The sequence below is a fragment of the Onychomys torridus genome, chromosome 16, assembly GCF_903995425.1.
Source record: "Onychomys torridus chromosome 16, mOncTor1.1, whole genome shotgun sequence".
NCBI classification, from domain to species: domain Eukaryota; kingdom Metazoa; phylum Chordata; class Mammalia; order Rodentia; family Cricetidae; genus Onychomys; species Onychomys torridus.
The window spans coordinates 9,179,147-9,197,593 of record NC_050458.1 but is presented as its reverse complement, the minus strand read 5'-3'; positions in this window follow the sequence as shown (position 1 = coordinate 9,197,593).

Sequence of the window (18,447 nt, the reverse complement as noted above, 5' to 3'; positions counted from 1 at the left end):
CCCTCTCTAGAATAATCCATGTTTGTGTAATCCATCTGAGGTTCTAGACTTAATAACTTATTGACACCTTTATTGAAGGTGAACCCCAGGATATCTTCAACTGAAATCACTTGCTCATTCAGTGCATACATATTTTGTGTTGTGTTTAGTGCTAGAGAGACACTGAGAAAACAATGGGGAGCAAGGTTCAGAGGGTGGAGGTGGCCTCCTACCATTCAAGTCATTAACAGTCAGATGAAGAACACATGAGAACTAAGAAGCAGTGACAGAGTGGAGAGTAATAGAGGGCACGGAGCATGAGCACTGTCGAGGAAGATGGGGGCTCCCTCATTATTAGGGTGAGGCAATAATGGGCAGAGTCAGGGGGTCTTTAAGCTGAGATCAGTGGAAGGAAAGGGAATGGACTAAAGATGAGTTCCACAAGATAAAGAAGAAGCATGGCCAAAGTCAGGAGACCTCTATGCTTCTAGGAAATAGATACTGATGGCGGCTGGGTAGCAAGGAGCAGATAAGGAACCTACACAAAAAGACTAAAGGCAAATGAAGGTTCTTCTCCCTTTGGTAACCATGTCATAGAGCCACATTAAGCCTGATAAAGTAACAAAGATGGTGCTACTTTAGCACCCTGTAATCAACCCATGTTGTCTCTGCAGATAACACCAAGTGGCAGCATGCTCTGTTCATTCTCAGAAGAGTCTAGAAGGGACAGGAATGGTACAGGCAGTAACTGTCCTTATACCTCATCTTCCATTAGCTGCAAAAACTTCTGGGAGTCTCTATTCTCTTTAGAGCAGTCCCACAGATGAGGTACACTTCACAGTATGGTCCCTCAGCCCCTTGCTGGCTCCCTGACCCTGAACCTACCTACAGAAACATGTCCAGCCAGGAGTACAGAACAGTACCTTCAGCTGTGTGTGCTCACTTTTGTTATTACTCTTCAGGCACTGCCTTACCAAAGAGAGATAGCTCAGTGTGGAATGAGTTAGTAAGATAGTATGTCCCTTCCATCCTTTCCTCCCCGTCTTCCAGCCAGGATTTGAATGGAACATTCTGGAATAAGAGATACCAATTCTAGTGTTTCCAGTCCACTCTCAGTTGCCAGGTTATCAGATGTAGGAGAGTGGGGATTGTGTGTAGTTGCAACTATGATCAATGCCATCTCTTTCATTCATATGTAGAGTCCTTGCCCACACAGGACAACACACAGCTCATTAGTGACAATGAAAGTGCTTGCTCAGACTTTGCTACTTAGCCGCTACCTATTAGTCATGTTCCTGAAGGGTTTGATGGCATCTTCCAGGCCAACAACCACCTTTATTGTTACTGTGAGCAACTTTCCTGGGCCTTGATTATAACACTGAAAATACTGTAAGATAGATATCGGAACTGTGCAAGATTGAATTAGTTACCCATAAAATTATTTGTTGTCTGGGGTTCATTTCAATGTCACTGGGTAATGGAGGGAATTGGGTATATAATGTAAGGAAGAGAACAGGCAAGAAAGACAAGCTTGGCCGTTGGCTTATGAATGCTGAATCTGGACGATGGACATCTGGAGTCCACACAAGTGATGCTATCAGCTCCATTCTGTCTGAATCTGAAAATTTTCCCAATAAAGACTCAAAGGGCATAAGTAGCCATTATATAAAGTACTAGAAAGCTTTGAAGTATCTGAAATTCTTTAAAGGACTTTGATAAAAGGATTTCACACGATGAATTAAAACAGGGCAAAGTCTCCAGGGTATATGGCGAATTCAGTAAGCCCAAGACTGGTTTTGTCTTCAAAACGACCTTCAGATGAATACAGGTAAATGAACACTTTGGCTTGAAAAATTGAAATTGTCTCATGTACAAGGAGGTAAAAAGAGCAGAGACAGTAAACACTGTACATTCTTTCTTGGCAATAATACTATCAGGATAATTAGATTTGAATATAGAATTTGCTTATTTCCAAAACATTCAAAGGTATGGTTCAAAGTGCCCTCAGACCTCTTAATGCCTCTTGATAAATGAGATACAACATGAGATCCAAGAGACTTTTTTTCTATCGTGTTCACAGCATGTTAGGACAAAAATCAATAGGTAGGTGCAAACTTTGTTGTTGAAGGGACTGAAGATACCCAAGTTTAAATCAAAGTTTTAAAAATGTGGAAGATAAGCAAGTTGATCCCAACTCCACAAGCTGAGCTCATTCCCAGTTCTACCATAGAGGGAAAACGGTGAACTCACAATTTAGATTGTGCCTCAATGCCAGTTCCTAGTGCTCTGTTCAGAAACAGCATGCCAAGATTTTCAGGACACATTTCAATGCTGCTCAGGAATTTCATAAGTGAACAGACAGGTGTTGCCACTACACAAGTGTCCCAGCCAGTTTCAGGTAGGTAAAAAGGCTCTTCCATTCAATATATTTAAAAATAGTTAATTTAATCAATAGCACTTGCCTCACATTGACCTTGGCTGATACCTTGAATTGTTCCATAATATTCAGTGAACTGCTATTTCCTTTCCATATTTCATGGGCATCTTATGTATAATCTGAAAGCCCCAAAGGCATTCAGAAATGTGAGTGAATTTAAACCCTGTTCCATCTAGGTGTCAAATCAAAGTTCATCATATGTTTAAGACACATTAGATGTACAAAAAGTGCTTGCTGGAGGCTCACTAAGAATGCCAGCTAAGCCCTCCTGTTGACTTTTGTTTCAACACCTTAGGTCTGTTAGATGGCTGCCTTTCCCAGGTCTAGCAGAGATGTCTGCTGAGCAAAGCACCTGGTTGCTGGTAAAAATGAGCAATAACCATCTGCCTGTTGCTACACAATGTGAAAGGAGGCAGGCGACAGGCAAGCCTACCCCACAAGACTTTGAAGAATACAAAGGTCAGGCTGTTCAGCTATATTTTTAGACTAAAATATAGCAGTTGTTCTTCAAAGTCAAACCCAGTGTGGGAGTATAACAAGCAGGAGAAAATGAGATCATGTTGTCTAATCATTATCTCAAAGCTCATGGTATAATTTTGGGGATCCGCTGTTGTATCGGAAAAGACAAAAATTTGCCAATACACTCAGCAGAGGGAATCCGAAAAGACAAATGTTCTACACAGAAAGCTTTATGTATAAAATGTGGATTAGGGATACAAGAGTTAATTAGTTCTTGATGAAGAAATATTGAAATGATTTCATAGAGAATATAGGTTGAGACTAACCTGTCCTATGGTAGCATTTTTTAACAACTTGTGCTATGGATACTGACAACTACACTTTAGTCTTTGTGGTGGTTTGAACAGAAATGGCTCTGTAGGCTCCTATCTGAATGCTGAGTCACCAGGGACTGGCACTATTTGAGAAGGATTAGGGGGTGTGGCCTTGTTGGAGTAGATGTGGCCTTGTGGAAGGAAGTGTGTCGTTGGCAGTGGGCTTTGAAGTTTCAAAAGCCCACACCAGGCCAATTGTGTGTGTGTGTGTCTCTGCCTAGGGATCAGGACAAAGCTCTCAGCTCCAGCACCTGTCTCTGTGCCACTATGCTCCCCACTATGCCAACAATGGACAAACCCTCTGGCACTGTAAGTAAGCCTCCAATAAAATGTTTTCTTTCATAAGGGTTGCCATGGTCACATGGTCATGATGCCTCTTCCCACACTAGGACAAGACTCAAACAGTCCTCAATATCCTTTCCTAACAACAGTCCAAGGCAGTAGAGCATTTAGACATGATGGGAATGAAGAGGGACCTTCACCAGCTGAAATGTGACTTCCACCCTGCCATGGCATTGTAAAAGAAAGATAGGAAAAAGACTCATTTACAGATTTTTCAAACATTGGTTATTAGTCTTCTATCTGAAAGGAAAACAACTCAGGAGATTTATCTAATTCAGTTTATGGACTTTATTTATATGCCAGTCAAAAACTCTTCTTTCCCCCCATATTTCTTAAGCCAGTGCATGACATCCAGTAACATCTGTGGTTATGGGAGCAAATGCTGGCATTCTTGGAGAAGCTATTCTGATCATATTTCTGGTCTCCTCCGATTACTGATTTAAAGCATACCTAAGTACTCTGCTTCCTGCCTAGCTCTCTCTCTTGTCTCAGCAAGAGTTTTTTTTAGCAGATTAAATGAGGTATTCAGATTTCCAAATCAAATAGCTTTCCAGGCTGGAAATTTACAGAGCTGAGGTAGATTAGCTGACGTTGAGTGAACTGAAAGGAAAATAGTGAAACACTTAACAGAAAATTTTAAAGAAAACAAATCATTATCCGTTGTAATACATCCACAGGTCACATGAGCCACTGAAGCCTCTCCAGCATTACCATTACTTACTAAACAGCTCTATTCATGATGCCATTCAATACTGAGCCATGAGGACAGCATTGAGCAGAGGTCTAGCTGGGTCCTGAAGGTGTTGCCATGCATTAGGTGCTAACTTTTAGCTTCTGGATCTGGAACATCCAGATGTCCCTGAGCAGGCTAAAGTGTTGGGCATAAGTGTGGTTTATTCAAATATAGATATTTCCTCACATTATTCCTGCTTAGATCCTGTGAAACCCACATAATTGTTGTTATAAGTTAAAGTAACAAACAAATATCTCCATTTTTGTACCATTGCAGTGTTTCTATTATGATTATCAGATTTATTTATTCTCATAGGTCTTGGTTTTTATTGTATATTTCCCACTCTCAGTCAAGACACCAATATAAAGTGTGATTATGAAAGCTTTTTGAAGGGAAGCTGTCAGGCTAAAAGAATATTTATTATTTTCTAGTATTGTTAATTTTTTAAAGATTCTTAAATAATTTTCTCTTTTTTATTTTTTTTGTTTTTTTAATTTTATAATTAATTTTATTTTACGTATCAGCCACGGATTCCCCTGTCCTCCCTCCTCCCACCCCTCACCTTTTGCCATCCCCAATCCATCCTCCATTCCCATCTCCTCCAAAGCAAGGACTCCCCTAGGGATTCAGCTCAGCCTGGTAGATTCAGTTGAGGCAGGTCCAGTCCCCTCCTCCCTTCACCTAGGCTGAGCAAAGTGTCCCAGCATAGGTCCTAGGTTCCAAACAGCCAGCTCATGCACTAAGGACAGGTCCCTGTCCTACTGCCTGGGAGCCTCCTAAATAGTTCAAGCTAATCAACTGTCTCACTTATCCAGAGGGCCTGGTCCAGTTCCATGGGGGCTCCTCAGCTATTGGTTCATAGTACATGTGTTTCCACTTGTTTGGCTATTTGTCCCTGTGCTTTTTCCATCATGGTCTCAATATCTCTTGTTCATATAATCCCTCCTCTATCTCACCAATTGGACTCCTGGAGCTCCACCTGGGGCTTGGCCATGGATCTCTGCATCTGCTTCCATCAGTCACTGGATGAAAGTTATATCACGACAGTTAGGGTGTTTGACCATCAGATCACCAGAGTAGGAAAGTTCAGGCTTTTCCATTCAAAATGCACACATATTACTTAGTCTGGATTCAGATTTTTTAAAAGGTAATACCTTCTATTGTTTTTAATCAATATTATTAGTATTTCATGTGGTCTGAATTAGGGTTACTATTGCTGTGATGAAATGCCATAACCAAAGCCATATAGCAATTCATCAGCAAAAACAGTAAGGGCAGCAATTCAAGCAGGGCAGGAACCTGGAGGCAGGAGCTGATGCAGAGGCTATGGAGGGGTGCTGCTTACTGGCTTGTTCCCATGACTTACTCAGTCTGTTTTCTCATAGAACCCAGAACCACCAGCCAAAGGATAGCATCATGTATCATGGCCTGGGCCCTCCCAGCTCAATCACAAATCAAGAAAATGCCCTACAGGCATGCCTACAGCCCAATCTTATGAAGGCATTTTGCTAATTGAGACTCCTCCTCTCAGATGACGTTAGCTTGTGTCAAGTTGACTTGACACTGTGCAGCACACATCCATTGGTATTATTTCGTTTTGTTTACCCTTAATGTTCTAAAGGAATGCTTACATGGTACTCATTTATTTCACCACCTGCCAAGCAAGTACTTCCGAATGTGTTAAAAATATACTCTATAGTTGTGTTGTGGATGGATCAGTTGATACTGGGTACACACATCACTTATTCTTTGTATGTTGAATGGTTGTGGTTTTCTGTAATGCACACATTGCAAAGAAAAGTTTCTTAGTTAAGGGGTGAGAACTATGTTTATCGGTGGAGTATAGTGTCAATATTTAGAATGTGGTTAGGAATCATGCTAGTTTATCCACTGATGCAACCATGGCTCAGGAAACGTTGTGTAAGAGGGGGTGGAATGACTGTAAAAGCCAGAGTAAAGAGATGTTTGCTGTGAGATTCATCTCCTGGAAATGCCAAGCAAGCCACACCCATCAAGTCTCACCAAATATGGCTGCCTAAATAAGACCTGAACAAAGACACCGTCTGTGGACATGTTAACATGGAAGGGGAAATTTTCACCAGGCCCCAGCCCTAGACAAAGAACTATAGTCAACTAAAGAATGCTGAGAGCAGGAGAAAATATACTTCCTCAGGGTAGAGCCTCCAAATCGGTTGTCAAATACTAAAGGGTCAGCCCTGAAATTGTAAATCATGTGCACAGGAGCAGCATGATATAGACTGGGCAGATTTGTTCACATATACACATATGACACCAGTTAAAGAGAAGGAGGCTAGAGGCTATAAATTGAAGAGAGAGCAAGGATATGAAGGTTACGCGAGGAGGAAGGGCAGGAAAAAGGGGGAAATGGTGTAATTATATTTTAATTTCAAAAAACAAGTATGTGTATTCTATATAGCAGTATAGAATACTGTTGCAATAAAAGTAGCTAACTATATTGGCCATGTAGAAGTAGAGCATATTAGGAGTCTAGGCACTTATGATACAAAAGGGATACAAAACAGCCATTAATATATATGCAGGTTCCTATACATTACTTGAGACATGTTAAATCAAGATTGTTGTGTTAAGCTGATTAATAAGAAAATACACACAGGTAGTCTATCACATTAGCACAAATACATGATTCAATTTTGATATCTTTCATGCTGCTTGACACCTCAGTGTCAAGACTAATGTGTGTTAAGCACATTTACATTAGCAACAAAACCTGCACCTTTAATTGATAAAGGAATGATTGTAAAGTAAAACGTGAACTGATTGAAATAAATCTTCCTCTTCATTTCTTTCCTTAGTGCTATAGAAAACAGTTAGGGGGAGAAAGGTTGTGGGAATTTGGTTGGGTGTAGCAAAGGATGCTTCATGAAAGTTTCATTATAGAGTGGCTCAAGATTGTTCAGTTGCCAGGGACCAAATGTGCATATTCTTGGTAGAGTAGGACAAAAAGTCTATGGATGGAGCTGTAGACATAAGTGAGTGGTTAAGCACTCTTGCTGATCTTCCAGAGGACCAGAGTTTAGTTTCTACCAGCCAAGTCAGGTAGTTCACAATTGCCTGTAGCTCTACCTCCAGACAATCTAATGTCCTCTTCTGGCCTCTGTGGTTACTGCACTCATACTTGGCCTATATTCACACAGAATACAAGATAAATCTTTTTAAAAAGTACCCCTGAATGCACAGTGAATTTTAAAACATAGAACATAGTAGCAAGGGATGTGCAAATGCAAGTATCCTAAAAGGATGTTTTAAATAAATATATTTAAATAGAATTATAAAGATGACAGACAAGTCATTCCAATATGAAGGTAATGCAGGCATGGACAGAGGTGACAGGATGCTCCAAAAGGTAAGTGCTTGGCACTATGTGGCATGTGACAGTTCATGAAAAGGCAAAAGACAATTATTAGAGGCAAGAATAGAATTCATCTCATATTCTAATTTTATTGTCAGTACAGCACCCATACTGCCATCCAAAGGCTCAGAGACCTGATGTTGCTTTTGATTTGTTTATGCCTGCCAGGGAAGTTATGATCAGAACTATTTTACCAGTTCCCAAAGTTTCTGTCATGAAGAAAAACCTGGGCGATTCATTGATTGGCAGGTTAAGAGAAGCAGACAAAGGAAAAAGGAAGCATGAATTGAAATTATGATGAGAAATGTCTGTTTTATCCAGTCTACCCTCTGCAGAGCCTGTCTTACCTCACAGCAAAGACTTCATGGTGGAGTTAGAAACCAGGTTTCAAAATGATGCTGAATTTCTAAACCATAGATGCCTGGAGTTTCCATCATGATATGTACAAACCATACCCTCATGCTTTACCTGTTCCACTTAAAGGACTTCATTTTCCTACTTTGAGTAGATAGATTCCTCCTGGCAACTGAACGTGATACAAGAAATGACAGTGATCTTCACAATATTATCACTGAAGCAAATTCATTAGACTCACTTAGTATTCACGTCCTAGAAGTTCATCTATGTAAATTCAACATGTGTGTCCTTGACATTTATTTATGTTGTCTACACTGCTTCAGCTCTATTATAGAGCAGTTTTTAAATGGCTGAGAATTATAAACATGTGATTCGTTCTACCTGGTAAATATTATAATAATGCAACTAACTGATCAAGTACCATGAGCTAGGCACAATTTTAAGTCCTTCATGAATAGTAGTCACTAGTATGCACAATATCACCTTGGTTAACATTATGTTTATATCATTTTAACATTTAGATAAACCCAAGTTAGAGAGAAGATAATTTGTCCTAAATGCACCAATTTTCTGTCACTGAAACCTTAACAGTTTAAAATAACACACATTAACTTATAGTTTCTGTAGACCAGGAGTCCAGATCTGCCTGAACTCATCTTTAACTATTCATATCTGGAGACTCAACTAAGGAAAAAAATCTGCTCCCAACCTCATTCAGGTTACTGACTAAAATCAACCTTTGCATCTGCTGGATGAAGAGCCCTGCTTTCTGCTGGCTGCTGGCTGCTGGCTGGAGCCTACCGACACATGTCTTCAAAGGCTCTTCCATCACAAGAACCACTTACTTCATCAAGCTTAAGGGTCTTAACATGAAAGGCCCAGTCCCCCTTCTAAGTTCTGTTTACCTGATCAAGTCATGCTTATACTAGGTGTTTGCCCTTTAATTGAAAATCGAGAAATTAAATTTATCTGCAAAGTTTCTTCACTTTTGCCATATTCTGTTTGACAGAAGCGAGTCTCAAGCTCCAACCCATAGTGAAATAGAGGAGGTTATATGGAGTCACCCCCAGTCTACATAAGTAGATCAATGCTTCTCAAATGTGAAGGTGTATTTAAACCATCTGGGAACTTGTTACATGCAGATTTTCTATCAGTAGGTCTGAGGCCTGAGAGTGTACACATCCAAGTCCCCAGGTGAAGCCAATGTAAGGAGATTATTGAGTCGTCTGGATGAATGATTGTCAAGTAGATTGATACAGCTCACCCCTTGGTGTGTCTATGGCTGCCTTCTCCAGAGACAAGATCTTCACAGCTTTGGCCTAAAGAATGTGTCAATCCTCTGATGGATTCATAACATAACATTATTGAAAGCAGTTAAGGTGGGAGATGAGAAGTAGGAGGAGGAAGCAGTTCAGTGGGGCTGTGTCTGGATGGCTGTATCCTCCTCTGACCCCTTCCTTCATTCTCCTTTCTCTGTTTCCTGGCAACTATAATGGACACTCTCCTGCTCTGACACACTTACCTCCAGATAGAGCTTAGACCCACCCCCCAGAACAAAATACATTTCACTCCACCTTAAATTGTTCTCCCTTAGGTGCTTTGCTCACAGCTAACGTGTCAAGTGTCTTTCAAACTGCTTTCTTGAAATATGACATCTACCTTTGATAAGGGTGATACCTCCTAGAAGAGGATTTGCCTGAGGTAATGGTGGCATAGAAGTTCTAGGAGTGGCCAGCCCATGACTGGTCCAGCTTGAGGCCCATGCCATGAGAGGGAGCCCATGCTGACATGGCTTGGAGGGCCAGGAACCACAGGCAGGACCACCTAGAAACCCAAGATAGAACCAAACAGGACTGTCAAAACAAACAAACAAACAGTTAATGAAAAAATTCCTAATGATGTTCTGCTGTGCTCATAAATCGGTACCTAGACCAATTGTCATCAGAGGGGCATCATCCAGCAACTGTTGGGGGCAGATACAAGGACCCATAGCCAAGCACCTCAGAAGAAGGGAAGGATTGTAGGAGCCAGAAGGACAGAGGTCACCAGGAGAACATGGCCTACAGAAGCGACTAAACAGGGATCATAGGAGATCACAGAGACTGAAGCGGCAACACACAGCCTGTATAGGTCTGAGCTAGGTGTACTTGCTTTTTTTGTTCTGTTTTTGTTTGTTTGTTTGTTTGTTTGTTTGTTTTTGTTTTTGTTTTTGTTTTTTTGTTTTTTGTTTTTTGTTTTTTTTACTCTTTTTACTCTTTACTCTTATTCTTTTGGGGAACCCACTATCCAGATCCCAAATAAATCACAGGGAAGCTTATTATTACTTATAAATCCCTGGCTTTAGCTTGGCTTGTTTCTAGCCAGTTTTTCTTAAATTATCCCATCTACCTTTTGCCTCTGGGCTTCTACCTTTCTCTATTTCTGTATATCTTTTCTTTCTTTCTTATTCTATGCCTGGCTGTTTGGCTGACCCCAAGAATTCTTACTCCTCAATCTTTCTCTTCCCCGTTTTCTCCTATTTATTCTCTCTGCCTGCCAGCCCTGCCTATCTTTTCTCCTGCCTTGCTATTGGCTGTTCAGCTCTTTATTAGACCAATTAGGCGTTTTAAATAGGCAACAGAGTTAAACAAATGCAACATAAAGGAATGGAACACATCTTTGCATCATTAAACAAATATTCTACAGCATAAAGGAATGTAACACATCTTAAAATAATATTCTACAACAGCTAGGTTCTCTGCATATAGCTTATGGTTGTGTAGCTTGGTGTTTTTGTGTGACTCCTAACAGTGTTGTGGGGGGTGGGAGGTGGGGGGTGGTAATATTTGACTCTTTTGCCTGCATTGGGGACCCGTTTCCTCCTACTGGTTGCCACACACCAGCTGTGATATGAGAGTTTGTGCTTAGTCTTATTGTATCTTGGTTCTGCCATGCCCTGTTCAGTGGATATCCCTGGAAGGCCAACTCTTCTGATTTTTTTTTTTCTCCTGAAGGAAAACTAAAGAATTGATCTAGGGGAGAGGGGAAATGTGGGGGAGGGGTTAGGAGGAGTGGAGGGAGGGGAAACTGCTGGGGATGTAATGCAAGAGAGAAGAATAAAAGTTAAAGATGTTTGTATAAAAAAGATGTTTTGCTATGATATACATGGCGAAATCATTGTTGTAGTCACACACACAGCTATCATGAGAAAATTCTTATTGACTTTAGAAGTTGGGCTTCTTTGGAAATCTTCATTCAACTAAAGAATTTTATTACAGAAGCTTTTTTATTATTATTATTATTACATAAAAGACAATAGGATAAAGGTTAAACGTTCCTTGGTTTTTGAAGGGGTAAATATTTTCTCTGAAGAAATGATTTACCGGATGCAAAGCATCCTACCTGGCGACAAAACCCCTCTCTGGACTGCATGTGGTAGGAGAGAATCATTCTCACCAAAAGAATAAGAATTAGTGAATGCAAGATTCCCAGGCAGGAAGCTGTTATCTGTCCCTTTCAAAGTGTGTTTAGCCCCTTAACAGCTTAAATTTAGCCCCCAGGCAGCCTCTCCTGTCTCCCTGGGGGGAGTGAATGGTGTTCAATGAGTGACAGAGTGAAACAAAGATCCCTCCCAGCAGGTTCCTTTGACTTTCGGAGTAACTTCTAACCTCCAGGGGAAAGCCACCAGAGATAAGCCAGTCAGAGGGCTCTGAAATTAACCTAACTCAGACTTTTGTCCAGCGTCCTAAATCTTAAAATAGTGAATCATCTGCCCAGTGGCTTGCAAGTCTTTGCAGCAAGGCTGGCTAGCATCCTGCCACAAGATTGCCTACAGGGCTTACATAACACCAGGAAGAGAAATACTGAAAGAACAGGATACATGCCTCCTTGTATCACGGCAAGTTGGAAACCTCCCCGGTGTCTCCTGTTACAGAAGCTAGTGGCAAAGAGACAATGTCTGCATCTTTACTGAGCTGTCCCAACAGCTTTACATGTTATGCCTCACTTAATCTTTACAATGATTCTGTCCAGTGTGTATTCTTGTGGCTCCCATTTGGACAGAATACTTAAGCAGGAAGAAGTTAAGTAACATTCCCAAGGTCACAAAGCTATCTAGTAGGCTAGGCCTAATTTAACCCAAGGCATGCCTACAAAATACAGAGTGAACCTTTAAAATATAATTCAGGGTATTTAATCATACTTTAGTGTTTGACAACCTTTGCTATTAGTGTCAGAATATTATTATTTTGCAAAGACCGATGAAATGTTAGGTCATATAGCATAAAATGAGAATCAACTATCATTTCACATCTGTTATTTTAAATTGACATAATCTTTAATAAGGTGCTATAATCTATGGGAAAATATATATATAATACTTGATAATACTTGTTGGTTAAGTGGTGGCGCGTGTGGCTGGCCGCCACCTGCGGTGGCCATGCTGATGGAGGAAGAGTGCTGGTTGGCTGAAGAGCCGTGGTTACCTTTCTAGAGCTTTATTGGGAGAGAGAGAGAGAGAGAGAGAGAGAGAGAGAGAGAGACTGCGCAGAGGGAAGAGAGTACGGAAGGAGAGAGAGCAGAAAGAGAGGACACAGAGAGAGCCCGCCTGCTTTTTAGGCTGGGATGCCATCGCAGGCTGGTGATGTAATTAAGGATATAATCCTTGCCATACTGTCTTAGGGTTCTTATTGCTTTAACAAAGCACCATGACCAAAAAGCAAGGTGGAGGGGAAAGGCTTTATTGGGCTTACACAGCACTGTTCATCATTGAAGGAAGTCAGGACAGGAACTCAAACATAACAGGAACCTGGAGGCAGGAGTATAGTCGGATTTTCTTTGGACTGACAGCTCCCAAATAATGACATTGAGACTTTTTATTAATTATGAAAGCTTGGCCTTAGCTTAGACTTGTTCCCAACTAGCTCTTAAAACTTCAATTAATTTGTTTATATAAATCTACATTCTGCCACGTGGCTCATTACCTCTCCTCCACACTGTATGTCTGCTGGTGATTCTTCCCCCAAGTGTCTCTTTCTCCAGAGAAGTTCCACCTATCCTCTTCTGTCTAGCTAGTGACCATTCAACTCTTTATTAAACCAATCAGAAGGTGCTTTAGGACAGAAAAGGACAGAGACACTTCTTAACACAGTGTGATCAAATGTCCAAAAACACAGAAGATGATGCTGAGGCCATGGGTAGTACTCACTGGCTTGATTCCCATGACTTATTCAGTCTGCTTTCTTATAGAACCCAGGACCACCAGCCCAGGGACAGTGTTGGTTTTATGTGGCACTCTTACCCTGCGAGGAAAAGTCACAAAACACAACAAAACCCACTATCAGAGTTTTATTAGGAGGAGGGAGGGGATAAGACAGAATGTGCAGTCAGGCCTGCTGAAAAAGGCATGTGTTGACGAGGGGGAGGGTACACAGGACTTGTCTTTTAAGGACTACCCTGCATATGCACACATGGGCCCACATGGCTACTCCACACATGTGCATAGATTACATGATCACCACACTACACGCAAATTATGTGACCATGAAGCATATGGATTACGTAAGCTGTACAACCCAGAAATGTCTAGGCAGAAATGACTAAGTGTCTCATCAGGGCATTCACCATAATGGGGGCGTGGCTAGAATTCCTATTAGACAGTACAATGCCCAATGGGATGGTCCATCCCCCATTAATCACTGATTAAGAAAATGCTTTACATCGGGATCTTATGGAGGCATTTTCTCAAATGAGGTTTCCTCCATTCATGTGACTCTAGCTTGTGTCAAGTTGACCTAAGATTAGCCAGCACAAACCATGAAGCTGAAAGATGCTAAGAGGCCACCCTCTAGAAAGGGGATGAATGGTTGCCCTCCAAATGTCCATCTACATTCTAGAATCTGTGATTGTGATGGCAGTTGAGAGAAGAGGTTTTTATAGCTGGAAGGAAGTTAAAGATCTCCAGATGTGATCATTCTTGGGTTATCAGCCCTCAGTCAAATGGCAAATGTCCTTTGACTAGGACAGACCTTGTCAACACAGAGGCAGGAGGGGAGCGAGGCAATCATAATGACAAGGAAGCATGAGCCTGAGAAGCTGGAGGAGGCAAGGGAGGGTTCTCTGAACAGCTTTGAGAGAAAACACAGCCCTGCAGACACCTTCATTACACATTTTTCTCCTCTAGATCTGAAACAGATTAGATCTCTGACTTAAGCAGGTATTTGGTTACTTATTACAGTTGTCCCTATCAAGCAAATGCAGAATTATGGAGGATGAGAGTGGGAATCTGAGAGTAACTCCCAGTATCCCTTGTAATTAGCATCAGTTCTTGTCTCCTTCACTAGACTGCTCACCCTGCATTCACTTTTGGAGTTCTAGGTTTCAGGGTGCTAACATACAGCTCGATGAATGATTACTGAAATGGAAATAGCTGGAAGCCTATAAAGTAGAGGTTGAAGAGACTGAACCTAGGATGACCAGAGAACATGAGAGGGTTGTGACAAGGGGACAGTGACCTGAAAACATCCCCGTGGCTCTTCTCTGATCTAGTGGAGAGGTACAGAAATGCGCTCAGGAAGTTGCAGACAACTGCAATGTTCTGAGTCCTAATCAAGAACAGTCCTGGTAATGAGACTAAATTTTATTAATTACAAAATGGGAAAAAGGGTGTGTGTGGAGAAGGGGGTAAATCTGAGACCTAGCTATCACTTATTCTTGCTATTTCACTATTCAAATAATTTTATTATTGAAATATCCTGTGATCGCATGAAATCTTGCCCATTCATTTGTTAAACAAATGTTTGTTTAGTATACATATGTATTATTCTTGCTTTTTGAAGGGGCAAATAAAAACGAGAATAGTATCTATCTTTATGGTCTTCACATAGGCTGAGCTGAGGAATGGAGGTTAGTGTTGAGGGAAGGGAGATTGGCATGTGGAAGTTAGCTAGTGGGCGTCTTCCTCTATAGACACGATGATTAGTGTTTTGTCTCACCTTCCTGAAACCTCCTTGGCTTCATCTATGGATGTATGCTTACTTTCTGATCCTTTAGTTTAACACATGTTGTATAGAGTGAGCTTTCTTGACTTTGAATATCTTGGAGCTTCTTATCAGGTAACTGGCAGAAAGTTACCCTTTCTATGTTTTTGTACTACTGAGATGGTCGATTTTGGTGATTAAGTGGTGACTGGATCAGCCTCCTGTGATAGATGCAGGTTGTTCTCAATCTCCATCATCTGGAAAAATGTTGTAATGTATAACTTTATACAAACATCATTGGAAGCCCTTGGATAATTTCCCAGAAGAGGAATCTCTAGGATATATGTGTAAGTTTGACAAATACTGCCAGATTGCCTTTCATTGTGATTTTGCTAACACCACAGGGACAGTGAAGGAGAGTCCTAGTTTTCCCACAGGTTGCTCAGAGAGGCCAAGGTCAAAGAAAACTTTGTGTGGGTTTGGGTCAGTTTGATTGGAAGAAGAATGATAATTGTATGTAATTTTTAATATTACTTGCTTTTCTGAGTACTAGTGAACATTTCTCATGTGTTGAGGAGTCATGTGTAATTCTTTCCAAATGAACTCATTATTCATATTTTTGTCCAGTTTTCCACTGGGAAGTTGGCCTTTTCCTCATCAATTTCTATCTGATTTCTATGTCTTATGAGAAACTGTTCTCTTTTAGTTACTTAGAAGCATTCACTCAAGCATATTACCCTCTGCCTTTACTTATAGTTTTCTTTTCCTCACATATTTTTACATGTATAACAACATTTACCATTTTTTTTTACAGCTTCTGGTTTTGAATCAGGTTTTAAAAGATTATCCCACCCCATATTTGTAAAGGAGTTTTCTCTTCTAGTATGATTATGGTTTTTATATTTTACAGATAAGTCTTTGATCTATTTATACTATATTCCGCTATACAGTTAAAAAAAAAGAATCTAACTTTCAATACCTCCCAAAGATTCTATTGCTTTTAAATGAATATATATACATATACATGTATAATTTCTTTTTAGCTGATACATAAAATAATAAAGGTAGTGAAAAGGTACCATGCAATTTTTCAATACACATTGCCATGGTATATCGTATAAGTCCAGGTAAATATATCTGCCTTCTCAACTGTTTATCATCCCTTTAGAGTGAAACTATAAAAGCTATTTTAATTATTTAATATAATACTTCTAAATTTAGTCTTTGAGTTATATTTATCTCCAAGGTATTTTTTTAATCACTTTTCTGCCCCTCCTCCCCTCGAGCATTTGAAATGCAGATTGTGGCTCTCTACAGTCACCTGCCTATGCAACCCCACACCAGAACTACTGGTTCCTATGTAAAGTAGTTTAGTACCCAACCCTCTTTCCTGACCCACCTCCCCCTGACATCTGAAACCATCATTGTACACTCAATTTCTGTATGAATCCATGGCCATTCTTTGAAACTATTTTCCCTACTGATTTGAGAAGAACGTCTGAGCATATTTTCATATTTAGTTATTTAATCAACTTATAAAGCATGGTGTTGTACTTGCCAATGCAAGTAAACTTAATAGTTTTCAGTAACTGAACACCCTTTCTTTTTAAATGATTGTCTGACCATGTTATTTTGTCTTGCTTTCTTCCTTCTTGGTTGTTGTGTTGAGACAGGAAGAACCTAAGCCTGGCAATTCTGTCCTTTCCATCTCCACAGTGCTGGGATGTCAGATGTGTACAATTGCTTCTTCCTCTCTGCCTGGTTTGGATTGTTTTATTTTTTTCTTATGACTTTTATAACCAGTGCACTTAAACTATGAAATAATCGATACTTTACTGGAATAGAATTAAAATTACTGTAGAGAGGAATCCACGGTGTGAAACCCTCCCAGGTAAGATTAGTATTTTTCTTCTGAAGTACTGCAATGGTCTTTATATAGTTTTGGGATCTACATCAGTTAAGTCTATTCACAGGCATTGTATCCTTACTACTGCTATTACAAACAGCTCATATCTTCCACTATATCTTCTGAATTTGTCAAGTGAATACATGATATTCTTTGGGTACTGATTCTCTGTCTCACCATCTAACTTTATTCTTGCGTTTTCCATGTAGCGAGTCAGATTCTTGTTAATAGTAGTATGGTAATCTCTTCCTTCCCTACTTTCCTGCCTCCCTTCTTTTCTCCAGCTCCTTTTTCCATTGATAAGTATTTTATTACCTCTTCCATGGAATCTCGCATCTGCTTCATGTTCATCTTTCTTCTTTTATAGAGATGTTTATATGTAAAATCATGATGAATGGTTCATATTTCTTCAAAAGTTTTACTGAAACTTTTTGGATGACTGGTGCTGATGTCTTTAATGCACTTCTCTATGTTTTTCTTAGTATCCTATGGCTGGTATTCTACTCTTTGGAAGACATGATCTGTCATTGAATGATCTGAGTGTTTGTGAATGTAGGGAAGCTATGGGAGGGCAGGAGGCCTCCAGTTGTCCCAGCCACCTTTTAAGCTCTGACACAGATCAACTGTCTCCTGTCAACATGGTACAGCATATACCCATTTGTCCAACCCTGCCACCTCTTCATCCTTAAACCCATCCAACTCTGCCACCAAATCTCCCTACCCACGATAGCAAGTAAGCCATACAACTTATTCAACCAGAAAATGAATTGGTTTGTTTCAAAATATGTGCTTTTGCACTCCTTTTGTAACCTATCATTTCCAGAATTTCTGAGTATCTTTTTAGGCTTCTTTCTAGATGAATTCTGATGGAGCTTAGTTAGTTTCAGTGGTCATTACACATTTGTTAGAATTTACTAATTATTCATGCTCTATACTTCTGAAGATAAAGTTGGAGTTATTTCTCTTTTAATTCTACTGATGACATTTTGAAGGTTCTATGTCAGGAGAATGTGGTAAAGCCATATTGAGGTCTGGCTGTGGTGGCTCATACCCTTAATCCCAGCACTTGGGAGACAGAGGTAGGTGGATCTCTGTGAGTTCAAGGCTAGCCTGATCCACAGAGCAAGTTCCAGAAAATCCAGAGCTACACAGAGGAACCTTGTCTTGAAAAAACCATTTTTTAAAAAAGCCATATTGAAAGAACTATTACACTTCTTTTTCTACTCAAAATGCAGCCATGCACCCAAAGGAATAGAATCAAGCTTTCCAGGAGATTATAACTCTGTGTGAAATGCATGCCTCTGTAGGAGCGCCTAGAGTGTGGCATCTTATGGATGGCCATTTCTTTCTGGTTTTTCAATTGTTCTCTTTCTGGCCTGATTCTTTCCCACTTAACACACATGTACACACACACAGATTCATATGTTTATGTAGTTGTATGTATACATATGTTCATGTGGTTATGGACATAATTATCAAATACCATAGAAGACTAAAATCAGTTGTGAATTTA